This window comes from Aphelocoma coerulescens, chromosome 4 (genome assembly GCF_041296385.1).
Source record: "Aphelocoma coerulescens isolate FSJ_1873_10779 chromosome 4, UR_Acoe_1.0, whole genome shotgun sequence".
In the NCBI taxonomy this organism is placed as follows: Eukaryota; Metazoa; Chordata; class Aves; order Passeriformes; family Corvidae; genus Aphelocoma; species Aphelocoma coerulescens.
Window position 1 is genome coordinate 49929580 of NC_091017.1, and position 25930 is coordinate 49955509.

A 25930-nucleotide genomic window follows, 5' to 3' on the forward strand; every position below is an offset into this window, starting at 1 on the left:
GCATTTAGTATTTACCTAATTCTTTTTCAGTCCTCCCAAATTAAAACCGGTAAAACTTATCAAACTCATCTAATATTCAGTGATGTGATGTGATGTGAGATAATCATTCTGTCTTCACCTGTATTCAGGTGACTTCAGGTCATACTTTGTTCCTCACTTGTGGGAGACAGAGGAGTAGAAACTCCTGCAATTAAAGGAGGCTTTGATTTACAACCCTGGAAGAGACTAGGTCTGGCTTAATTGACAGAGATTTATAGATCTTAAGCAAAAGGATTACAAGCCTGTGTTCCTATAGTTGTAAGTAAAAATGTACACTGGGTGTTCTGGTGGAGGGTTTTAAAATACAATAGTGTGATTTTCTATAGTTGAAGTTAAGAATGTAGATGGTATAATAGTGACCTCTGTGTGTACGTGACATGAGAAGTTATTGGTCAAGACGCAGCTGCATTGCAGTGAGAAGTGTCACAGCTGATAGGTCATAAAGTCAAAACAAAGTGTCGTTTTAAGGACCTATTGGATTAGAAAGTTATAAATTACGATGTAACCCTAAATCTTGTGACTAGTTACCATTATTGGGAGGTGTTGTAAAATCTCACGCCTCGACTGATGCGTTTGTTATTTTAAACAATAAATTCGTGTAATCACGTAGTCCCATCCCTGAAAGTTATTTCCTCCGACGAGTGAACGCGTGGGAAATTTGACACTCACTGAACAAAATCTTAATTCATTTTGATCTCTCCCACAGCAATAACGATAGTAAGTGTCATCTCCAGGTTTTATTTGTTTCTGGGGTAAAGGTGGGTTCACCAGAGTATTTGGCAGAGTTGGAGGATATGGTTGCCAGCAGCTGTTTGTGTCACAGCTTGGCCAAGGTCTGCGATCAGAGGGAATTTGAAGAGTCCTGTAACTATGAGTTTAGTGTCTACAGCAGAGTACAGGCTACCCCACCTTTTGCAGGGGAGGTGACCATCATTTTCTCACAATGATAGCAGTATCTTCTAACCCAGCTGGAGAAGGTTCTACCTGTATAGATCCACTTAAGTGCCTGAAAAAAGCAATATCTTGGCACAGTTGTTTCTCAAAAAAAAAAAAAAAAGAAACACTCTGAAAATAGGAGAGCAGAAATTCAAAGGCTGGGATACCCCGCTTCACACCACTTAAAGCACAAACTGTGGTTTTTGGAGTCCTTCAGAATTGTGGTGGGTGCTAATTCCATCTTTTATCTGACATTTTCCAAAACAGGCAGCAACAGTAGCTCCTTCAGTCTATGGAGTGGCTCCAGCTGAGAGGGGGAAGTGGGGAAAGAAAGCCAGATTCTGGGAACAGCAGGGAAATGAGCCTCTATAAAGCAGTCTGGTGAGGGAATTGGTGCTTGGCACTGCAAGACAGTCTGATCATTGTTTCTTCACAGCAAAGGACTTTCAGGAAGTGAATTGATGTTCATGGATTTTATAGCACAATAGTCCTATATCGTTCTTCCTACAAATAGATGGAAGTCCTTGAAGGAAAGAACTGTAGGGCACTTTTTCTTCCTCCTTTGCTATTTACATTACAAAAAAGCCCCCAAAATTTTAATTCCTTTTAGCTATTAGACACTACTACCTCCCACCCAATTCTTAGCACAACACAATTAATATATCCCTAGGTACTCCCCCTTTGCTATTTACAAAGAATTAGAACACAGACTTTCCCTTCAAGGACTGAGTTCTTAAGCATCTTCTTTAAATCCAAAGCTAACTACTTCTGGTGAGAACAGAATGGTGAACATGGACTCAAATTCTATCCTTTGTAAAGTCATTCACATCAGTGGGATTTGCATAAATGTATATCCAGCATATCTATGTCATCACCCTGAATTAGAGGCTAGCAGGATACAGTGGTGATCAATTACTAAACTTTCAGAACAACTCATGGAAATTTGGATGTTCAAATTGTATTGCTGGGATAGATTTTCAGCGCATAATTTGGAGTTCTTATTCTTCATTATAATCATTTAAGCATGACTGTGGACTGACTACTGCCACCAGTCCTGTAAAGACTAAATTCTGTACTACACCAAAATATCTGTTCTGCAGACCTGTACAAAAATTCCTTTGGGATCCCCATCAATAACACTTGAGCTTAATTAATTGGTGGTGGTGAAGTGTTAGAAGTCCTTCATATCTATAGGAAAGAAACTGTAATAAGTATTTAACTGAAAATAAAATCTTGAACTTATTTTGAGTTCATATCACTTCATATTTGGAGCTGAAAAACAAATATGAAAAAAAATACATCTATAAATAGAAAAGCCAATTCAGACCAGTCTGTGCAAACAGAAATATTAACAATTTTCCTTGAGGTCTCCAAAACTGAGAAATTAATCATCAGAAATTCATTCAGTTTGTCAGATTAAAGTATTGAATAAACAATCAAAACACTTTTAAAAATGTGTTATTTGACAGATTTAATAAAGCCTGTTTCAGAACATGAGATTTTTATTTTGAGTTAATTTGAATATTCATATTCATAGGGAAAAAAGCCTACTATTCTTTAATACCTAGCAACTTCGGACTTGTACAATGTCTTAATTTCCTCTCTTATTAAACACACGCTGCAAAGAGAAAGATGTCCAAGTCTTGAAATCAGTGTGTAAGAGGGTTTTAAACCTTGCACCTCCCACTTCAGCAAGGATTATTAGGGGGAAAAATGTAGGGAGTGGGACAGGAATTATTTGTATAATTAACACAATAAATAGATTGATTAATATTCACCTCCTGTTCCTCTTATTTCCAATAAGAAATTGAACAACTTTGTTCTGCAAAGCAATGACAGTTGGATAAAAAATATTGCAGTGCTTTACATGTCATCTGCTCTTCCTTCCCTCACATCATAACACCAGTTTGATAAGTCCTGCTTTGCTAGACTATTAAAACTGTTAGAAGCTTCTATGAAATGTGCAGGACAGTCTCAGGACTATATATACTCTTTAAAATCAAATTTTTCCAAAATTCTGTGCTGAAAAATATGGATGATTGTAAAAAAATAATTGACATATAGTTTTATATATATCTTAATTCCAATGGAAACTCAAAGAAGTATGATTCAATAAGCCAAAGCTTCAATAAGACAGAGATCTGAGTTCAACTCTTCCAGCTGAAAGCCATGCTCCTTCCAACATTTCTCTGAATATAATTGACATGGAAATATCTCTGATCCTTTAGAGACAAAATATAAAGCCTATGTTTGCACAAGTTGTCTATATTTCATTTTACTAGACAAAACACATCAAGCATATTGTCACTGATCATATCAATCATCTCAATAACTTATTTCTTTAGAGTATCATCAAACAGCAGGATTATGCAAACCTAGGGTAGGATCATGCCTTTTTTTTCAGTTTTCTCTTTGTGTCTGCTCATCAGGTTGCAGCACTTTTAGCTAGAAATATATCTGAGCAGTTCCTTAAATGCAGCTTAAATTCTGGAAGGATTGAGGGCTCACAGAGCAGGTGTAAACAAGTCTTTCATCCTAAAATTTCCTGAAAACCTCTTGTCTTCTGAAGATTGGGCTACTTTCATGCTTCCTTCATCTGCTTTTAGGCTGTACTGCCTGATTTTGGTCTTCATGTATTAGGAAATACTCCAAACTCCTTGCTAGTTTTCACATTTTCAAAATCTTCAATCCTATAACATTTTTCCTGAACCTGAGCTCTCTTTTCCATCCATATCTTCCCAGTCCTAAAGAGTGCCTTACATGAATTTAGTCTGACCAAATTATTAATTTTCCTTTCCAAGCCTCCAGTCCTAACAAACCCTTCACATATTCCCCTTCCCCTTTTGTGCTTTTCTTTGGGGATGGCTAATATTTCTTAGCTATTTCCTAGCATGATCAGTAAGTCTCTCTGTCTAGAACAGTAAATGAAAAATCAACAAAAGAACATGGAGTTGAGTTCTTATAATAAGAGCACAAAATAAAAAACCTGTACCAGAGATTAGAAAGTCTCAGGAAAGGGAAGAAAAAGAGTGAAAGTTCTATAGAAAATACTAAGCTCTGAGAGTGTTAAGATGTGTTTATTGGTATGATGAAAAAAATAATTTGTAAGCTTGAACTTTCAGTGATTTACCTATTATGTTCCTCTTAATGGATAGAAATCATTAGTTCTTATGTTTAAATAGTATTAAAATGTTAAGAATCCAATTAATTAGGCACTTAGAATTCAAAGCATAGATAAATATTAAATGATTTTTGAAAATGAAAGAAAGAGCATTAGATACTACTAGCTTACCTGTTAAATCTTACTCACTTTGATATTAGGAGGGGGAAATTTGCTAGAATAATGGAAAATGTCCTAAGTATTTTCCGGAGCATCCCACAGAAATCAGTAATGAATTTCTTTCCTACTGCACACTGTTTGAGCCATACAGAACGGCTCAAACTGATTAGGGGAATGGGGGACGGGGGTGAAATACCTCTAATCTATACATTTTCAGACCCTTGGAAATATTCTGTTGCTCTTTATATGATAATCATGTTTTGATCAGGAGAAAAATCTCCAGAAGAGCTGCACCACTTTATGGTGTAACTTCTGTAGAATTTTTGCAACAGGCCTGCAAAGTTGCTTTTGTAAATTGATGTTAAGGATTGGTGTTATGTGCAATATAAAGCAATGACAAAAAAGTGTTTTTACAGCACTAGTTAGAGCTTCCCTTCACTCCAGCTTCTGGAGTTTCTAATCCAATACTTTTGGTTAAGTAGCATGTTTCAATGTTGAACATGGATCTAGGTTATGTGTCATATTGTAAGTGATTAACATTTCTTCCTCCCACTTCTGTTAGTTCAGGGGACAATGTGCTATCTAGTGCTTTTCATACTAAATATTGCAGAGTTAAAGGCAATACTTCAACTTAAAAGGTAGTATTTCAAGTTTAATAAAAAAAAAAAGAAAACAAACTCCAGAGCTGTCTTTGAAGCACATTATAAACACTATAAAGCCTTTTGTCTGTTGAAACTCTAGAATATGGTGGGTTAAGGCTGCTTTTTCATGAAACACACTGCCCCTAGCTCTTGGGGAAAGCCACCATAGCATCATTCTTACACTCCAGGCTGCAACACAGTTTAAAACAGAGAAGAAAGCAAGACTTGGATCCCTAATTTTAAAAATGAGAGAAATGTCCTAGTCAAAAAGCAGGGGAATTAGAACATCAAGCAGGCAATGGTACAATGGCTTTTATAGTCCAAACCCTAATCAGCTGGACCAAACGTGATTATTTGCAGCTGAATCTTGATCAGCCTAAACTGTAACGTACAAGTTTCTCATAGTATGGGAAGAAAGGACACAGTGCAACAATGCATGGGGGGTTTCTGCACATTATACATAAATGCAGTCCCCACAAACATATTTAAAAGAGACTATGAGGAAATCCAATAAATAAAACCCCAGAATCTTTCTTCCTTGTTTTAAATAAGGCTGGTGAATGGCTACTGCACTGTCCTGATTTCACTAACACATTCATTGCCCTTGTCAGAAAGACAAAACTACTGTGGTGGAGATTTGGAAGTCAGGCATCTGATTATATTTATTCTTTCAGCCTGCATTCATTTTTCAGGTAATCCTTACGACATAATGACTTTTATCTTTGTTTTGTTTTTTCTTTTTTTTTTTTTTTTAAGCCCAATCAGTACTAGTATTATGCTAGTAATAGCATAATACCAGTCATACTTAACTACTCATCTCCTGAAAACTTGATGATTTTGTCAGACTAATGGAAGCTTGTTTTCTATACTTGCTCCAGGCTAGTAGTTTCTTCATGGAAAACCCCAAATTTTAAATAATTTTGTCTGATCCACTTAATATTTTTTACTTTCAACGCATTCTTAATATTCTTATGATCTGCATCTTTCTGATATGCAAACAACACTTATGGTTACGCCAGTGCTAGTTAATAAAAGCATCAGGTGGTGAACCTGACTTTTTAGCCAATATGCACATGCTAACTGAAAAACACCTATCAGAGAAGAGATGAGTTTATAGGCACCATTAATCCAAGATTTATACTGTTTGGAAGCCATGCATCTAGAAAGCCCTAGGGATCCTTTATTTAAGGAAAAATTTGGAGAAATAGAGCATGATAGTGCATAATCTCCAGCGTGCATATACAGCAATATACAAGGAAACAGTGGGTGGCCTATTGAATAGTAACAGCAGCACAGATGAATGAAAAGAAATGTCAGCAACTGAGTGCTGTAGTTTCAGCTGGTTGAGTATAGGCTAATACTGCATCTGGCTTTCTGCAGTTTTAATGATGACTGATACCTATAGTTAAAGAAGCAAAATTCAGCCGAAATATAACACAAGACTGTGTGCAAAGTCTATGCACTGCTTGTTCAGATTTCTGCTTCCCTTTGATCTTCGTGCTCATTTACTGGTAGTATAACCAGCTGATTATATGATCTTATTTAGACTTTAATAAACTTACTGTTAGATAACAACTCTAGCAGACACAAGATGCATCCTAGAGCTGAGTGTCTTTTACACTTAGAAAAAGAGGACTTTCAGGAATATATTGATACTTAGTTAAACAGAATCTAGCTTCTAAGCTTTACTGAGTACTTATTGCTGCAGCCATTATTATAAACCACAAATCTAATGTTACAGTTAAAAGCCTATCAGTGGATGACCACACTCTTTGCCGCCGATGCTGAGAGTATTTCCAGCCATTGCAGGAAAAATCTACAGATCATAATTATGTCAATCATTCAGAGTGTTCTAATACTGTCAGAAAGTCTCTCTCCTTTGGGATTTATATTATAGTGCTAATATCAGTGTTTAAGGGTTCTATATACAAGTTTATTTCTATCCAGATACCAGCATTACATCCACAGATTCTGAAGCGCCCTTAGACATTTAGGTATATTATGACAAACACTCAGATAAATACTTTAGCTCTTATGTCTAAGTATAGCTCTTAGAGGCCTATGTAGTTCTATAGATCCAAATAAATATATGCCTAGATCTGAATATAAATATACCTATAAAATAAACATGTTGTGAATTGACCTTTGTGGTATGACCTTTGACTAATTAGAGTAAGAATACTTTTCCAAGCTACTGTGTTTTATAATTATGTTGTTAAGGGAACAAAGAAGTAAGGAAATCCCACTTAGATATTAGTGTTTCTCATTTTCCATCTTGCAGCATATCTTATGCACACTAAAGATCTCACTTATTGACATATTACTTACAGCTTGACACACAGAAGAGCTTCTACTTCCACACTGAGTTGTACTACAGAACTAAACCCTTAGTACTTTCCTAGAAAGATGGTGATCTTCAGTACAGATGCTTCAGTCCCATGTGGGGAAGAGCAGTGGTGGTATTGTCTGTGAGTGTGCTCAGGTGGCTTCTCAGGTGCTTCTGAGTGCACTGCTCTTTCCATGCACTTTTCCTTGGTTGTGGTGTGTGATTCACTTGTGAATACTTGTCTAAATTTATTTCTCTTTCAGTTACCCCTATGCAGCATCTTTGAGCTTGCATTTCAAATTTCAGTTCTCAATATTACAATCTTATATTTATTGAAATTCTTTTTTTTATGTTCCCCATGTTGGTCTGTTCTTTGATACGGTTACTGTAATTGGCTGTTTCTGCATGGAATTGGTATCAATATGTACAAATATTTCTGTAACATAAAACTGATTTCCAGGAAATAGAAGAGTTCTGTTTACTCAACACTCCCAAATTTACACCTTTAAAAATCATGTTCTCCTAAAAGTAATAATATATGGAAATTCTTTTCTATTGTATTTTGAACACTTGGGGATTATATTTAAAAGGTCTCTGCAGTGAGATCTTGCAACCATAAACAGAAGTTGATAAAAAGTGTTTTCTATATTTTAAGTTAATGCTAAAAGTAGTATAAAATCATTGAAATCCACAGTGCAGTGCTCTGTGGAAAGATACAGCAACCACATCAAAACTTCCCTGCAGTGCTATCATGGGAGTTCCATAAAAATGTTAATAACTTCACGAATATTTTCTCTAGATAACTTTTTAAGTGAAATATTCCAGCAATGTGTGATAACAAATAATTATCCATATACTGCAGGAGTAATTTTTCCTTTTTAGGCCTGATTCAGCAGGCAAGTGTCCATTTTCAGTCTCCCAGCATCTTCAAGGAATTTCATCCTGATAATGAAAACAGTATCATAGATTTACAGTATAGTTTATTATTTAATGGCAGCACAGCAGTTTTTTCTTTATTTTCTATGTGAGTTCCTGAAATATACTCTTCAGACATACTTCAGGAGGGCTACAATCTATATTCAGGCTACTGCTTGCTATTTCTTAGAAACAGCTAGTTTTATTCCACTCTCATCTAACAAGCCAATTTTGAAGTGATGATGTTATAGTTCAGCAAGTGTAGATTTTGAGATGTGAGCCAGGTTCATGACACATAAATTATATAACTTAAGATGGAGTATAACGCCCACGTTACAATAGAGCTATGTCTATTTCCTGAGTTGTAGAACACTCTTGTCTTCTGTCAGTGCAACAGCAACATTATAGGATTTTTTTATGATTAGTGACTCTGTATCATATTTGCTCAGGTTCTAGGTAAAAAATGAAAATCTTCCCAGCTGCAACCCTGAACCTGCATCCTCACCCTGAGATTTCAGACACAATATATCCTTTCAGGCTGTCCTATATTTACTGGCAAAAAAAGCATCTACAAGGCTAAAGTCTCTTTGCAGTTGCTACTCTCTCCATTAGGTTGCGCAGGTGTAATTGAAGGTGGAATTTTATACCATTAATGGAATTAACACTACTGTTGAAAATTTATGAGATGGAAACCTCTCTCTAGCTTATTATTCAGCTATTTATGTCAGTCCTGCTACTGTTGCATCTCTCTAATGTTACCAGGTGTAGAGAGTAATAATGGTTTATTTCTTCCCTTGAAAATGTATGATGGAAACCTGAAAGCCCTTGAATAACAAGCCTTGGAAGAAGATGTCATTGTTACACAAATACTTTTCAATTAAAAGGGTGGAAAACCATGTAAATGAGACAGTTCAAAGTGTCTAGATTTCATGAGCTACGATGTCCAGCTTTACACAGCACTAGCAGAAGACAATTATACAATAATTTTGGAGTGTATAACTGTGTAGTTCATGGAAAGCAAATTACATCTTTGCTGTTTAAAGCTTGTCCCCATGGACATACATAGAATTCAAATTATGACTGATTATGAATTTATAGCTAAGCATCTATATCCTCTCTTTACCCCTTGAAGATATTCCAGCTTTAGAAAAGGATTAACTAATTTTGAATTTGCTCAATATCTTTTCTGATATGTTGCATGCTAAGACTGCAGTAACAGAGGTAATTCTCATGGTATTTACTGAGGCAAGAAACAGGAGGTGCATACATTAGGAGAATGAGGTGCCTACTGGCTGGATCTCAGATTTACAAAACTCAGTTCTGACACATCCCATTTCTAGTACTTCCATCTGTAAATGGCTTTAGTAGAAAGATTTAAACTCTGGGTTATACCCACCTGGAGCCTGTGGGGATTGCACCAGTCCATCAGTGGTGCCACAGGCTGAAGGTGCTCCCTTGGTGTCAGCAGGCAGTCCCAGGGATGTGTGTACTACATTAGCCAGTTGCCAAACATGGGGTAATTGAGGCCCCAAGTAGTTGCAACACCATATTCTGACACGCCTTCGAATTTTACCATGCTGCTCCTACATGAGATTCCTCTAGTATCTGTGTGTGTATTTCTGTTATGGATATTCACCCTGTTCTTACACATACTCTCAATGATCTGCTTAGTGTTCAGAATTTAAGCTATTTTTTTTTTCTGTCTGTGAAACTGTGCCTGCATGGTGCAAATGACAAAGCCTTTCAAAAGCAAATAGTTGGTAGATGCCAGAATCAGTAAAATAGTCAAAATTTGGAAGATTTTATAGGGTTGTCACCCGTTATGGTACTTTTTGGAGAACAACCTGCAGGGACTGCTGACCCGCCTCCAGGAATCCTGGAAGAAACAAGGGACTGCTATGAATCAGAATGTTGTACAAACCATACTAGGATAGAAGAAAATACAAAACTTTTTCTATCCTTTCACTGGGAAAAAATCTACAGTCAGCAGCAGCACACAGAACAGATTTTTAATGAGATTAGCCTTATTATTGATATAGAAATGGGCCATCAGGTATTGTTGTTTTCCCTTGCAGAAGATGAATAGTTGGTCCAAAGTCTTCTGATATTATGGGCTCAGAGATATTCAGCAGAGGAATTTTCTAGTGAGAAAATGGTGAAGGACTCAGATTTATCATGTTTCTATCCTGTAACAGTGGTAGACATAGAAGATATTTGGCAAGTGGCCTATTTCAGAAGCAGCTGGAGCCTCAGAAATCTCATGAAGGGACTAGAAATATCATTTGGAGTTACTCAGCTCTTGGGTAGCATGGAGAAGTTAGATTGATAATTAAAAGCTTTTGGAAATGATTACTTCTATAACAGAAACACCTGAACCTGGAAGAGTTTTATGAATGACTCAGATCTTGAACAGCTACGGAATAAAGGCAAATTATGGGAGATAGTACAGTTAGTCATTACAGCATTACATAGAGAAGGCTGCAGCCTAATTACATTAGTTCCGGAATGTTATCAGCATATCTGATTCCTGTATTGATTTCTGGAAGCTAAATGTAATATCTGGTTCAGATGTACATCCAATATCTCAGATTAATGGAATGCTACTGGGCTTGAGTAATGGCTAATAAGTAACTAAACTTAACAAGTGATATTTGCAGATGCTTTTAGCTTCCCAGATTCTGGAAGACCACTGCCTTTTCTATACTCCAAGAGGAATAGAGCTAGTTTTAACAGTCTATTTTATTGACAGTAAGCTCCAGCAGCATTTTCACACTGATAAAGAAAATCATTTATCTTAACAAGAGATGCACAGTTTGATGCAGTGATCTCAGTTATCTAGATATAGGTGGAACACCTACGGAAAGTGCAGATGTCTCTGGAACCTTTTAGGATGCTCACGTTGCCCTGCTAACATGGCTAAATGACAAAATGGGTGCACTGAGATGAAATACAAGGGAAATATATTTTTAAAAGGGCAGGAAGAAGACTGTGTGCTGGGTTTGACTGGAAATGAGTATGTTTCTCTTATATCAGCCCCTATGGCACTATGTTTTGAATATGTGGTTAAAACAGTCATCTTAACTGTTCGGTTTATTGCTAAACAATGTTTGCACAGACTCAGAGCTTTCTCTGTTTCCCACCCTGCCACCAATAGCAAGTAAGCTGGAGGTTGGCAAGGAGCTTGAAGGAGACACTAGCAGTACATACCCAGACTGACCAAAGGAATGTAGAAACCATGTCCAACAATAAAATCTGAGGAGAGGGTATTTTGGGGGAGGTAGCCATTGCATGGAAGCTGGCTGGGCATCAGTGTCCTTGTGGGGAGTAGTGAGTGTATGCCTGTGTATCACTTTTTTTGTGTATTTTTTATTTCCCCTTGTTTCAAGGAGGGAGAGTGAGCAAGGGGCTGTGTAGCTCATAGTCACTGGCCAGGGTCAACCCATCACAGACTGATGAAGAAAGGGCTTCTGCAGGGTGCTCCATTACTACCAGCGCTAAGCAAAATATTTTTTTCTTTTGTCTTTATCTGAATATTGACAAGTTAGAGATGATTTTTGCCTTGGTAGGTTTGTTCTAGAACAATGTATTCTGTAAGGTATATTTATAGCAACTTGTGTGAGTGCAGTAGGTGAGAGAACAAGAATCTTTTGATTTTTATTGGACCCTCAGAGTTAAAGGTGTTCAGATCCATTCCTTCTCTTCCATGGAAGAACTATTACACTGTGATAAGCATTGACTGTCTGCTCACAAAGAAGGCAGTTAAGACCTTAAATACCACCTGCTTGAAGTCTGTTAAGTGGCTGAAATTTACCCATTAAGATACTAGAAGATTATCCATAAGGAAAAAAACGTTACTGACTGTGTGATACTTACATGTAAGACCCTTGCAGAGAGACACTGATTAAATGTCACATTATCACATTAACTGGGAGCACACATACAATTCAGACTTTTGCTCAACGTAGAGTGTTTGGTAAGAGAACCTATGTCAAACATCTGGTTTTACAGACTATACAAGTGATAAGAAATGAATCCTTTCCTTCTGCATCATGGTTCTCAATCATCCTATCATGTTTCCTATAGTCCCAAGACAGCAGCCCATGTCTGCCCCAGCCTATGACTGCCTGCTTGAGTATTTTCAAGATGCAACTTTTTGAACAGCTGAATGTTTCAATCACGAGAAAACCCCAAAAACAACTAAATGCAAAGCCCCCATAACATCCTGTCACTGCAGATAAGTTCCTGGATGTGCATATTACTTCTATACAGCAGTCATGTCAGAAAATGCAAATCAAAGCCTGTTACAATGTATGACACAGCAGAGCAGCATGTGGATTTCACCAGGTAAGGACCAATCTGCTCATGCATCCTTCCAAACAAAATGTTGTATAACTGCATTAGTGCAGGGCCAAACCACAGCTAGCATTGCTTTCATAAGCCCAAAATGAAGTTGTATTTGATTCTATCATCTCTGAGATGACATAGATTCTTGCACATATCTCTGCCAGAATTTGCAATGTATGTTGAGTCTCGGTCAAACCTTTGGACACAGTCAATTTGTTCAGGGTTGAATTGGCTCTACGTTGCACCTAAGAAATCCTTTTCTTTTTCTTTCTACCTGTGGTTTCTTTAACAGAGACTGCTGCTCTTTATAAATGCATGGATTTTTAAAAAAAATTTTTTAGAACAGTTCAGAACTAAACAGATGACAAAATATGCATATTGAGTTCTGCTATGGGCAATCTCTTGGGACCACACATAAATTACATTATGTTGGAGTATATGATGGAAAGAGTCTGTACGCAGCAGAACAGAAAATAAGATAGAGGGAATCAGCTTTAAAAGTGGACCTCAGGTCCTCCATTCCATTCCATTCCCTGCCTTAACTGAAAGCAGTTCTGTTTAATATAAATTAGCAACACACACTAGTGCTGACCACAGAACAGGCACTGCAATCCACTTTCTTGTCTCCTGTGCAGGAACTTGTTTATGGGACTATAGCCCCATGTAGGTAACCTAACAAATACCTTTTTTTTCTAAATTTATGTGTATAAAATCTGGGACAGATCCTGTTCCCCATCACTGATTTTGCTATGGGACCAATGTTTAAACATTAAAGAAGGTAAATTTGACTGTTTTATCTGTGGCCATGAGAGGTTAAATGAATTCCAAGCAGCTTGACTCCATATAGCTCCTGAATGATGAAGAGGCAGAGAAAAAGAATGGATGTCTCTCTATCGGAGAGACAATAGAGAGACAATGAACGACTCAACTATGGGTCTGTCTCAAACTTGTAGAAAGAAAACAGTTAATGGCTTCTATTATTCTGTCCACAAGTTACTTAGAGAAACAATACATGCATTTATTCCTACCTACTTGAAAAATAACAGCAACTTTTGCATTAACTCTCATATGAACAACACCAAATCATTATTGCACTATTACCATTTAGGTTTCGTAGAATTTTCTGCAAGGATAAAAATAATTCTTTTGAGTTGGGAGTTCAAGTGAGATGGCCCCCTTTTTTTACTGTCCAAAGTTTTCCCACTCCTCCTTTTTTTTTGTGAATTCTAGTAACTCCACCATTATTATGAAATACACCCATTTGATCATTATCTGTGTCCTTGAGCATGCTTAATCCTTTTTTTGGTAAAAAATACACATCTGTTTTAAGTCCAAAGTTAATAGAAATGAAGACTTTTTGGAAAGTCTTTGGTCAGATGCTTAATGGTTGCACATATGGTAAGCTTAATAGCTTATGTTCAACTTGACTGTGAGGAGTAAATAAACTCCAAGCAATTTCACATAATTTAATTCCTGAAAGAAAGTTTGACCTTGATATTCCTTGTTATGTATATAAATAAAAATAAATTAAGAGGCTTTGTGCTGAGCTGACTAGGGGATTCTAGAATAGCTATGAAGCTCTACATTGAATCAAGGTGTTCCATAAACCTTTAATTTCCTTGAAAAAACAGTAATTTATTTCATGGTAATCTCCTTTTTGCTGAACAAGTGGTTACATTTTCTCAGTGGGAAAGTAAACCAGCTGGAGATTTAATGCAAGGAGTAACTCAGCACTGCAAAATACTGTGTATGTAAAAAGATTTGCAGTTTAATTCAGAGGTCAAAAGACGTTGCTTCCTAATGATATTGAAGAAATAGCTTGGAATGATGCCCCTTCCTTAATTCTGAGCAGTAAAGAACAGACAAATTAAAATGTCAGTATACTCAATTGAAAACTGTTTTATGATAAGACGCTTGAGCCAGCAATCAACTTTCCAAATACCACACATGATAGTAGATTTACAGTTCTTGATGGGAAGACTAGTGCTAATTTCAGCATTCAACATATCAGTGAGACAGTGCTGGAATTCAATGTTCACTTTTATATCAGAGTGGCATTTAAAAACTAAAAAAAATCCTAAATTGGGGTAGATATGGCAGAAAAATCTATTTCAGTTGGAAAGAATTGGGTTTACTTGTTACAGGCACTGATATTTATAGTGTTACTTAGTAAAATGCTGTAAATAACTTCATAACAGTTTAAACAACTGACAGAAAAATATTCTGTTTGAGACTGAAGGAAACAGATAACTATGAATTAAAAAAGAATAACTTTCTCCATGGCATAAGATGATGATGAAACAAATAATGGTATTTTACTAATTCTGCTGCAAGCCTATAAATTCTGAAGATATGTATGCTGAGCAGATTCCTTTGTTTAGATCTGAGTTCAATAAGCTTTTTACTTAATAGGAGTTGATTTGGAATGCAAGCATATTTGGAGGATAAAATCCAAGAGTGATGGCTCAGTCAATATTTTCATTGGCTAAAAAGTTAGCAGCTGATTCATAGCTTTATCTTCTACTTCTCAGGATAAACTTGTTCTCCAAGGATGCCTGAATACACAGATAATGGGATAAAAATACTGTTGTTAGGTGATGAATTTTTGTATTGCCATGACTGCTTAAGACCTATATTGTACTAAACTCCAGTGGCTGAAGGTGCCATACTCCTTAACCTCTCATCTTGAGAATGGTTTTATAAATTCAAATGCAAATAATGAAAGAAAACAGAACATTTTTCCTCTGCAAATATGGTTGTTCCTTATGGTTGTTTTCCTCTGCAAATATAGTTGTTCCAACTTCTTTGTCTCAGTTCTCTCAGCAGATTATAGTCATCTAAGTGCCCATAATTTTGTGTCAAAAGTTTCTAGTCTTACTGGTATCTATCTTCAAATTCTATTTACTTTAAAGAGCCAAGGTTTTCCTGTCACACTGCATTATTTTGGGCTCATGGACTTCAGCATTAATGCTTCCACAGTTCTGCACAAAGACAGCTACACTGTGAATGCCAGTTTTTGGGAACTCCCACTTAATCGAATTTCATTCAGTACACTTTCAAATATTTTCCCTAGGTAGCCTAATGTTTTAAAGGGAAAAGTCTCCCCTTCAGTCTCACAGCTTGCAGTACTAATGAGTGTTCCTGCAACCACATCCATACACAGAGGTAATCTGATGCATTCCTCTCTATCTGGATTCAGAGAGCAAATATGTGGATGGTAAGAGGAGCAGCTACAGAAACAGCTACAACACAAGGTGAAAACATGAAAGTAAGAAATGGAAAAACATTTAATCTCTCATACTCCAACCATAGCCTGCCAATTCTTCTTTCCTTAGGATAAGGGACAGCTTCCCAGTAGCTTCACCATCCTATTATCAAAACACCATTCATTCCATCTCAGTCCCACAATTGTCTTCAACTGTCTAGGATAAAAGTGTGTCTATAAGTACATCTTGTGCTTACACTATTTAGGATTAACTAATATCAGGTGGGAGGTTTGGCATTCATTTAAAGAAAAACATCTCTTCTACAACCTGGGGTTCTTGAAGGAATATTCTAATCTCTGAACCTCCATGTATCGTTTCTGTTATTTTACTCTTATTTTTGCAGGTGGGATTAGATTTGTTTTTCCAAAGGATAGAATTCACAAATCAGTTATTTATTAGAAAATCTATTTAACAGAAGTGTTCTTTTCCAAGATACAGGGATAGATATTTGGGCATGGAGAGCCTGGAAGGGAGTCTGGCTGTTGTCTGTCTGTTCATATTACAGGTGGATATATCAAGAGCCAACCTAACATACAAACCAAGACCAGAAGTAAGACGTGTATTTTAAGAGTAAGAATAATTACTCTCTAAAAAATTTTATCTATAGAGGATGTGTACCCTCAACTCCACGCAGAATTTAAGTCAAGATTATTTGCTATGTTTCCAAGCTGTGTTAACTGATCCAAATGACAGGTTTGCAATAATAAATAACTCCCTGATATTCTCTGGTATTCACTAACTCAGAATGAATGTTCTAAGTGGCACCCTCTAGCTATAAAATCTATGGGTGAATGTAGAAAATTTCTTGAGAAAGCACATTCATTTCTCCTATTTGATGTGGAACTGATTTTCATAAAAGCATAATGCTCCTCACCTGAGACTTTCAGTTCAGTACTTTTTATGTGCTTTGGACCAAGACAGAAATAGTTGGAGGGTCACCTATCTTCTGTTGTGACTACATACTTGCAGGCTTTTTGCTATCACATGACAGCACCTGAGAGGGAGCTCCTATTTTTTCTTTCCTCCCACATGCGAATATTTCTGTGGGGAAATTAGTCAATTTGCTAGCAGAGCAAAAGAGAATAACATGCTTCTAGCATTAGTAAAGGGAACATAAATAATTTCTGCTGATGACAATGTTTGAATTGACTCTACCACAATTAGGAATTAACAAAATTCCTTAGGTAGTACTCTCTGAAAACTGCTGGCAGTTGCTGACTTTAACAGCAATCCCAGCACCTGCAATTAGGTCAGCTATTTGCAGTGTGCCCCCAGGGAACTTAGCCAGTCAGGTGTTCCAGTGCCTATCTATCATTGCTACCCACTCCAAAAAAACCCACAAGTTTATCTTGACTTACAGCTATATGCCACTGTATCATTTTTTCTCTACCTCTATCACCTATTCTGCTTTTTATCAGGGTACTTCTCTGCCTAGCTAGATGCTAATGTAGCCTTTGTCCTCAGATGATCACTATTTGTGTGGAACAACCATGATGTCAAAGGAAGAAAACATCTTAGTCCTATTTATACGTGGTACACTGCAGACATGTTCCAATGTTAGAGGTGTGAATGTCACCCCAAATCTGAAGGGTACCCGATTTCTTCTGATGCTTTTTCCTGGTCTTAAAATCAAGAGTCAAACATGGTTAGAAAGGAAAGAGGGGTTTTACCTCTGTATTTATTTTAAGGATCCTTAGATGCACATGTCCAGGTCGAATGCACCGAAATGCACACCGCAATGCCCACCCCCAAAAAGATCTGGTATAACATTATAGGTCCTTCTAATTAGCTGATCTATCAAAGGTTCCCCAATGAGAGGCTCGAGTGAGCCCCCCTCCCCAAGGAACCTTCCCCTGGATGGTTCTATCTTAGTTTACAGAATGTAAACTGGGGTCTGGGGGCACACTAACCCCTACCTATGAAACTTGGGGTCTGGGGCACACTAACCCCTACCTATGAAGCTTCTAAAATGTTTAGTCTCCCAGCTGAACAAACAAGTCCAAGAATGTAGGCAAAAAGCACTAAGAATACAGAAGTTATAGAAAGGTATGAAAGGGGTATAAAAGAAAAGGCAAAATCATCATGGCATCACTTCAATAAATATGTTCGTATAGAATACATTTGTAAAAATATGGTGTTCCCATGAGGAAATATTCATCTGTGGTAAACACAATTGCTAAAGTGTTTTTTCTATTAATTAATATACTTTTTCATTGGACATCTATTTTCTATGGAAATATAATGTAGTTTATTTTCCTAGGGAAAATGTTGGCTCAGCTTAACAGGTGACTACCATTCTCTGACATTTGAATGAAGTGACACAGACTTCTAGGATTGTGTTTCAAATCTATTCTTAGTAAGACAGACATCATTTTAGTACCTTATTATTCTTCATTTTCAAGGGTATGGGTTTGGGTCTTTCTCAGACTGCTAAGCTATTATTATGAACCCATTAGATACACTCCTTGGTTTTTAAATGTATGTAGCAGGATGATTTTCTGCTTAAGAAATATAAAACTTTAAAGGACAAAATGAAGCACTTCTCCAGTACTAGTCACTTCATGCCTTACTTCATAATATTTTATCTGCACTTTTTGTTACTTATTTTTCCACATTTTCTCCTTCCTTTTGCTCTCTTTACTGTAAAATAATCTCATTTATGAGTTTAATTTATTCAGATTTTTATTTTGTATGATGAGTCATACACTTTTCAACAATGTCATGATGAAAATTGAGATGTAAAGTTAGGAGTCAGAGATTAATTCTGTTAAAATTCAGGAGTCTTCAAATTTGGTATTTTGTTTCAGAGTCTGCTCTACTATGAGTTGAATAATTTTTTATTTTTATTTTCAAAGATAGCCTTATTGAGGCATTCCTGAAAAGTGAGAAGAATAGTGATCGGGTTCTCATTATGAGACCATGGTAGATTTGACAGAACACTGAAAGGAACAAATACAAATAATCAAACAACAAATGTAAAATGGTCTTTTTGGGCTTCAAGAAATACATTCACATTCTCTTTAATTTTCTCAAGTTGTGTCTTCTTTTTGGGAAAGCATCTTGGAATGATTCAGCTGGAAGTATTAACAAGCATTACAATTGTGGATGGACAACAATTAAACTAGTTGCCTCCTTTACTCATCATCATCTAACTAACATAAGAATTCTTTTGGGCAAGGCAGATACACCATTAAGTGAGCTAAAAGATGTGAGAAGAAATATCTATTAAATTTCTGAGGAGGTTTTCTACAGACTAGAACTGAAGGCCATTTTACTTGCTCACAGACTAACACGCAATCAATATTATATATAAAAAAAGAGTTCATAACATTCTTGTGATAAGATCAGTACAGAGTAATGAACTGAAGCAACATAAAAGCATTTTTCAGTATAGTGAACTCATACATGACATCAGAATTTTAAAAAATAGATTAAAAAGTCTCTGTATTCAGAAAGCTATAGGCTTCACTTTGCTTTGTCTCTCTGCAAAGTTAGGTACAGCATACTGTGTAGTTATCTCAGAGAATAAATAATAATGGCACTCTGAGTAATGTTTTTTCAACAAAACTATGTTCAGAAAGGAGAAGCCCAGTTCAGTTTACAGTGTAAATTCCACATAAAGTACCAAGAATCTCAGTGTTTTACAACATGGCATTATCAGTTCTTTAATCAACATGATCTGCCAGAACATGCTGTCATAAAAGGCATTCTAAATAAAATAAAATGAAACATTCTTCACTATGCATTCTTAAACTTTATAATCTGATCATTTTCATCAGTTGTTATGCACTGCATAGCAATGATAATCCACTTTGTTAGGTAACAGCCCGGATTTCGTGGGAGGTGGAAAAAAAGAAAAGACTTTCATTTCTCAAATTATTTTACTTCATTTAATATTAAAGCAGTGCGGATCAAACAGTTAACAAATGTAAGACAATTGAAATTTATCACATTTAAGCTTGATTCATCCCACTGAGAGGAGTCTCCTTTTTACAGGATTTTAGGAGACTGTTTCTGTCGCACACAAGTGTTGAAAATGTGGCAGAGATATATCAATGTTTATACTGATCTGGAGCACAAAGTTGTGGAATGAATTGAGTTGCCTTTGTGTATAGACTGTGCCCACTCAGCACAACCATGATCTGTCTGAGTAGCATGCAGTAGCGATTCAAGGGGTCTGGACTGTTCACGCATCCTACAAAAAGTACTCAATGTAGCTGCCAGAAATACCATTTTAGAGTGCTTAATCTCAGACTCTAAATTGTTCAGAACATTCAGCCACACCATTCTAAATCAGATTTTTATGTCAGTACTTTTATAGATTACCTCCATATTGCACTTGCAGCAAAACTGACACAGTGCTGCAGATCTGAAATCTTTAGGTGGAATGAAACATGTGAATTACTGAACATGAATACTAATAAATGGCTTATAATCTGACCAAACAAGAATACTCATGAAATATCATTCTACTAAATTACAGTGTAATGATACAAATTTTGTTTTACAGAAGTCATTATTTAAAAGCCAGCACACATCATACAATGTTAGAGATCGTATCGTGGTTATCCACCACTCCAGAAAACAACTACTTGCTTGGTTTATAGAATGTTTTGAAAGCATTTGAATAATCAAAGGGAAGAATTATATTGAAGTATTTTCAAAAATGGCACCATCTCCTCACCATCAGTAATTTTTATTCATTTGCTTTGTTAGAGTATTAATTCCAGTTTCATTCTTTGGATGCATACAACTAGATCTTACTTTTTAAAAAATTTTTCTTTTTATTTATTTAATGAAAACAGCAAAAAAATTGTGACTAGTATTTCTTAGTAGAAAATATTCTGTATGCAGTTTTCACTTTTCTTCCAGGATAGATCTTTTATTCTCTCATACTGCTTAAGAGAAGCTTCCAAGAAGACTGTATTTTTAGTTCTTGCACAGTCTGTCTTGACTGGTGAAATTGTGGATTCTTGTGCCTATCTATTTTATCAGACTAAGGGATGTTGACCCCTCAAGCCATAAATGTAACAGTGCGGGTCTGTCTATTCTCCTGGATTGTGGATTCATAAGACAGTGTTCAGCTTGTATCCTTACTTTGACAGAGCCTCTTTTCAGAGACTCATTTCTGTCAGTCTTCAGTGATTAATTCAGCACTGGAATTTTATTCTGTACATATTACAGAGGGAAACACAGCTCCTTCAGGATCTAACCCTCCAAGATATTCCACTCACATTAAAATCTTAGGAGAACATTGCTGAAGTATGTGGAAAGATCAAGCTCCTCAGCTGCCTGAGTCTGTACTTACAATAGGGTTGGTCAGAAATTGGAATACTTCCATAGAAGCATCATGGTCTTGGAAAACTACAGCTTTTGAGAGAAAAATGGTCAATAGTTTTCTCTAGTTCTAATGTGTATCTTCCATCAAAAATAGTATAATTATTCTTTTCAGAAAGAATGTACATTTAACAGGGACACCAGTTAAAGGTTTATTATTCCTTTTTACACAAAAAATGTTCACTTTGTTATGCCTGAAATTACTCTTACCTATTTATTTTTCTGATGTTGATAATATTGATTGAAACAATGTTCTTAGACTCACTTTTGCTCTCCACAAATTTTGCCTCATGAAGAGAGGAAAAAAGAAGGTTTTTTTTCTGTTACATATACTCTTTTGGTGTTCTGTTTCTAGAGAAATATATCCTACCACTCACTATGGAAAATTTTTTGTCCAAATAGGCACTGGAAAACGAAGACTATTAATGCAGTCTGGGTATTCTGAAGTGTGGTGCCTGCTGTAGTTCTTCATTGAACAAGCTGGAAATTATACCAATTCAGGTTTTATCTCAGTCTAATAAAAATAAAGGTTGGTCTATAGTCTAATATTGGTTTCAAATTGGAAAACTTTGTGAAATCGCAGGAATCAGGAATGGTGTTATTTAGGCAGAAGGGCTTAGAGGCCTCAGTATGAAAGCTTTCAAGGCACAGAGATTTTCTGGAAACTGTTCTGAAGAAAGAAAAAAAAAACCCTTATTAAAAAAGACCCCAGATGTAATTTGTTGAGAACTGCACTAGGAATAGCGCAATGATATGAAATAAAAAAGGTAGGTTGTCATACAAAGAAAATGCAGAGTTTAAGAAGAAATTCCAAAACAAAATCTGAACTTGAAAATAATGAATACAACAATAATAAAAAATTGCAACTGCTTAAAAATGAGAAAATATTAAAAGTTTAATTTTTAAAGGAAAACTAAGTTTTACTGAAAAGCAAATAAATACTCTGTCTCCGCTTTTGATGAGGAATGTGCTATCAGGAAAGATAGAGAAACCCTGAAGGCTAGAAGTAACTGATCTGTTTACGGTCAGGTGGAAACAAACTTCAGAATTTAGTACACTCTATGCTGAGTGTGATAATAAAATGCAACATGTTTACCAACAGTGAATAATGATTAATAAAGGCATCATAATTTTTAAGAAATAACTCATTACATATTTAATCTATGTGAAGAAATCATAGATATACCTCCTTGAAAAATTACTGGCTAATTCAAAAGCTCAGAAATGTAAACTGCAACAGTGGACAGGATGCAGAAGTTGAACTTTAGACATGAATATGGGATGTATGAAAAGGAGAAATATCTATCAAGCTACAGGGAATTGTTTTGTGGAGTTATGCAAGGATTGGTTCTGGGACAGATCTTGAGGATATTAGCTGTTTAGGCATGAAAAAAAGAACTGCAGTTATGAAATGCTGATAATCAAGTTGGCAAACATCATCACCTGGAGAATTGGAGAACTGGAGAATTAGAGTTTTCTATAGGAAAAACTAGAGCTTAATGGTAGAAACAGGATGACATTTATTGTTATCATAGAATGGCATTTAGTGTTACAAAGCTGAGGTCATTACAATATTTTGTTATTGGGCTCTACCAGAGAGTGCCTGTCACCTAAAAACAACAAGGCAGGAGAAAAAACTGCCTTATCCTGTCAGTGTGAAATCTGTTTAAAGTTCTTCCAAGTTTTACAGGTCTTGTTTACAGGATGACTAACATGTATCAAAGTAATACACCATGAAGAAGGTGTAAAGACTATAACTAGTAAGATAATTCTACTGGATACTACAAAACATTGCTGTTACTGTACAAGTACTTGCTGAAGCTCCATCTGGAATACCATATATAAAGCTGGTCACCTATATACAAGAAAAGTTAATTTGTACCAGTACAGCTGCTGAGGACTACTGAAATGCTGAAGGGAGAACTAAACTTGTTTAGTCTAGCAAAATACAGAGCTTGAAAAGACATTGCATTGTTCTCAGTAAATACGTATGAAATACAAATGCAGGGAGAGAAAACTCACATATAAAGCCATAATAAAATTTGAAAGAACAAATATATTTTAACAAGAGAAGAGTAACTTTGGAAGATGCTTCTAACCATGAGACTGATAAAATTGCAAATTTCTCTATGTAGGAGCCCTCAAACTTTTCACAAACAAACTCAGAACTACAGTAACTGCCATTCAGGTGTGCTGGCTAAACTACTGCACAGTTTGCAGTTTTACTATACAAACAAAACGTCTCTCAAATTTGGGTACTGTAAAATCAAAATCCTGTACTTCAGATGTAGCAACTTTTGTTTCTTCATGTGTGTCAGACAGGGAACCACTAAACAGAACCAGAATACTGTGGATACAATATTGCTGTTAGCAAGAATTTTTCCTGCTATTATCTAAGTCTGCGAGAGACTTTTCTCTCTCACAGAAGATACTCGCAGAGTTTTGTAAACCATGAACACCTGCAACCTTGGAAAAGCCTTGTTTATAGTACAGTAGAAAAATATTTTGACAACAGATATTTTAGGATTTTAGCCAATCACCCCCAAGGGGTGGCTGATCCTTTGTCCAATTAGACTATGAAGAAAAATCTATAAAAGAGTTTGTAAAATAATTAAATAAATCAATCTTGCTGCACAATTCCTGCCTGCTGGATCTCTCCTCCTCCCTACGGCTGCGGGACACGGTATAATTACTACGGTAATATTTACTGCATTAATAGAATACTGTTAGTTTCTTAATGCGGACTTGATCAATTGATTTTAGTTTAGGGATGTAGGAACATTTTCTATATTATATTTTGGGTCTTCCTCAGCAGCATGGTCCTATTACAGGATCTTCTATGACATGTACAACAGAAACAAAGGCAGGTTACTGTTTTTCTCTTCTGGGGGCTCATGGAAGAGGGGATGTAGAAGGGATTGGATGGCCGCTCAGTCCCTAGTGCAACATGTGCCATTTGGTAAAAGTTGCTTCTGTCCTTGGACTGCTGCAGTTTGGACCAGAGCAGGGAGCAAGGGTGCCATGACAGATTCTGACAACTCCACTTTCTGGCTATGCCCAGTGCATTCTGCTGAGGAGACATAACTACTGCATTCCTACTTACCCAAGTCAATATACTTGACTAAGTGCCGAGTCAAAACTGAAACATACTTCTACGTAGTTCATTCTTTCCTACAGTAGCAAAGCTGTAATAATTATGAATATCATTGATGGAAAATTTTATTCACTCACCCTTAAGCTGTAGAGTTCATACAGCCTTCATTGCAATAGTCTTGTCATTCTGCCCTTATAAATAGTATTCATTATACCTCCCTGGGTTTCATACAAGGACTGTCTGAAAAACACATGAACAATACAATTTAATTACAGAAACATAAAAGATATTAGGGATGATAAATGCATTTTATGACCTTTAAAATGAAGCCAGACAACATTCATATAATTTCTGATTTTTCATGCCTTGGTGAATGTCTTGAGTTTCAGAAAAAAACCCCAAACTATTTTGATGGAAACTGATTCTTATTCCACATTCATGGGGATTTGCATTGCTGGTGCTGTGAATGATATATCAGTTTTTCAGTCGCCACACAAGGTGCTAAGATAAACTTTCTCCAGGTCCTGACACAAAAAATTATATTAGAATAGACAGAAATTATTCATTTGATGACATATTAAAATCCAATAGCATCACTCCAGAATGTATTGAAATTATTAAGTATGTGACCAAAAGGAATTAGAACTATAAAATGCTATCTACTCTAATAACTATGCACCATATTGCATATAGCAATATTGAATTCTTACTTACAGTAGTTTACAATTTCACTGTTAATAGAAATCTTTACAAAAATAATCTCTGCCAAACATTAGAATTCCAAAAATCATCAGAGTGGCTGACTAGGACTGTAAAATAAAGGTCATATTGATGCTTTCTTACATTCCAGAAATGTATATATTTATTTTACTTTTTTTCCTTGTTTTTCTTTTTTCTCCTAAAGAATGAACTGCATTCATTTATTAACAAAATTGGAATTGCAATAGAGAGAACTAAATAGCATTTGGCCAGCTTGGGCTGGCTCTATTACAACTGGCTTAGAAATAGTCAAGATTTATATCAGAAAAGACAATTTGGTGCAGAAATATTTCCATTTTTAGATGGTAATGCTAATGTTAACATACCAACGACAAGTAATGTAACAACATTATTTATATAAAAATTATTTCTCATATATTTTTGACTACTTCTACTTTACTAGCATTATTTCCATTTCAGAGATCCTGGCAGCCAAAATTTTAAAATACATTTAATACATTCCCTTTTTTTTTTTTTTTTCCCCCAGCAAGACCTCTTGTTTTAGTCAACCTGAGTACCTCAGTTCAGGTATCATAAGTCACAGTGTATGCAAAGGTAAGTAAAAATCTCTCATTATAATCTACAAGCTTAATTTAGCACTTGGAATGTTGTGTTTCTCATCTGCTGAAATTTTAAAAATACATCTTGGTAATTATATCTTTTTGCAGATGTTAAAATTGTAACTATGTGGTAATTTTTAGCTCTGAGTGTTAAAGAAAGTAGGTATGTTCCAAGTAACGTTAGTTTTTCTTTTTTTTCTTCAATTCCTTTTTCAGGCCCAAGGCAAAGGTGTTGGTCCAGCACTGAAAGAAGAGTAAATACCTGTACTATTATTGCTTAGCTGTTATTGTCTGGTTGGATGGCAAAAACCAGAGAGAAATGTCATGGTGAGGACTCCTAGCATGCTCAGGGATTATACATTCTGTAATTAATTTCTTTTTCCTTTCTTAACTGGAAGCCACTTTGAGACCATCAGCCATCAAATGAATGCAA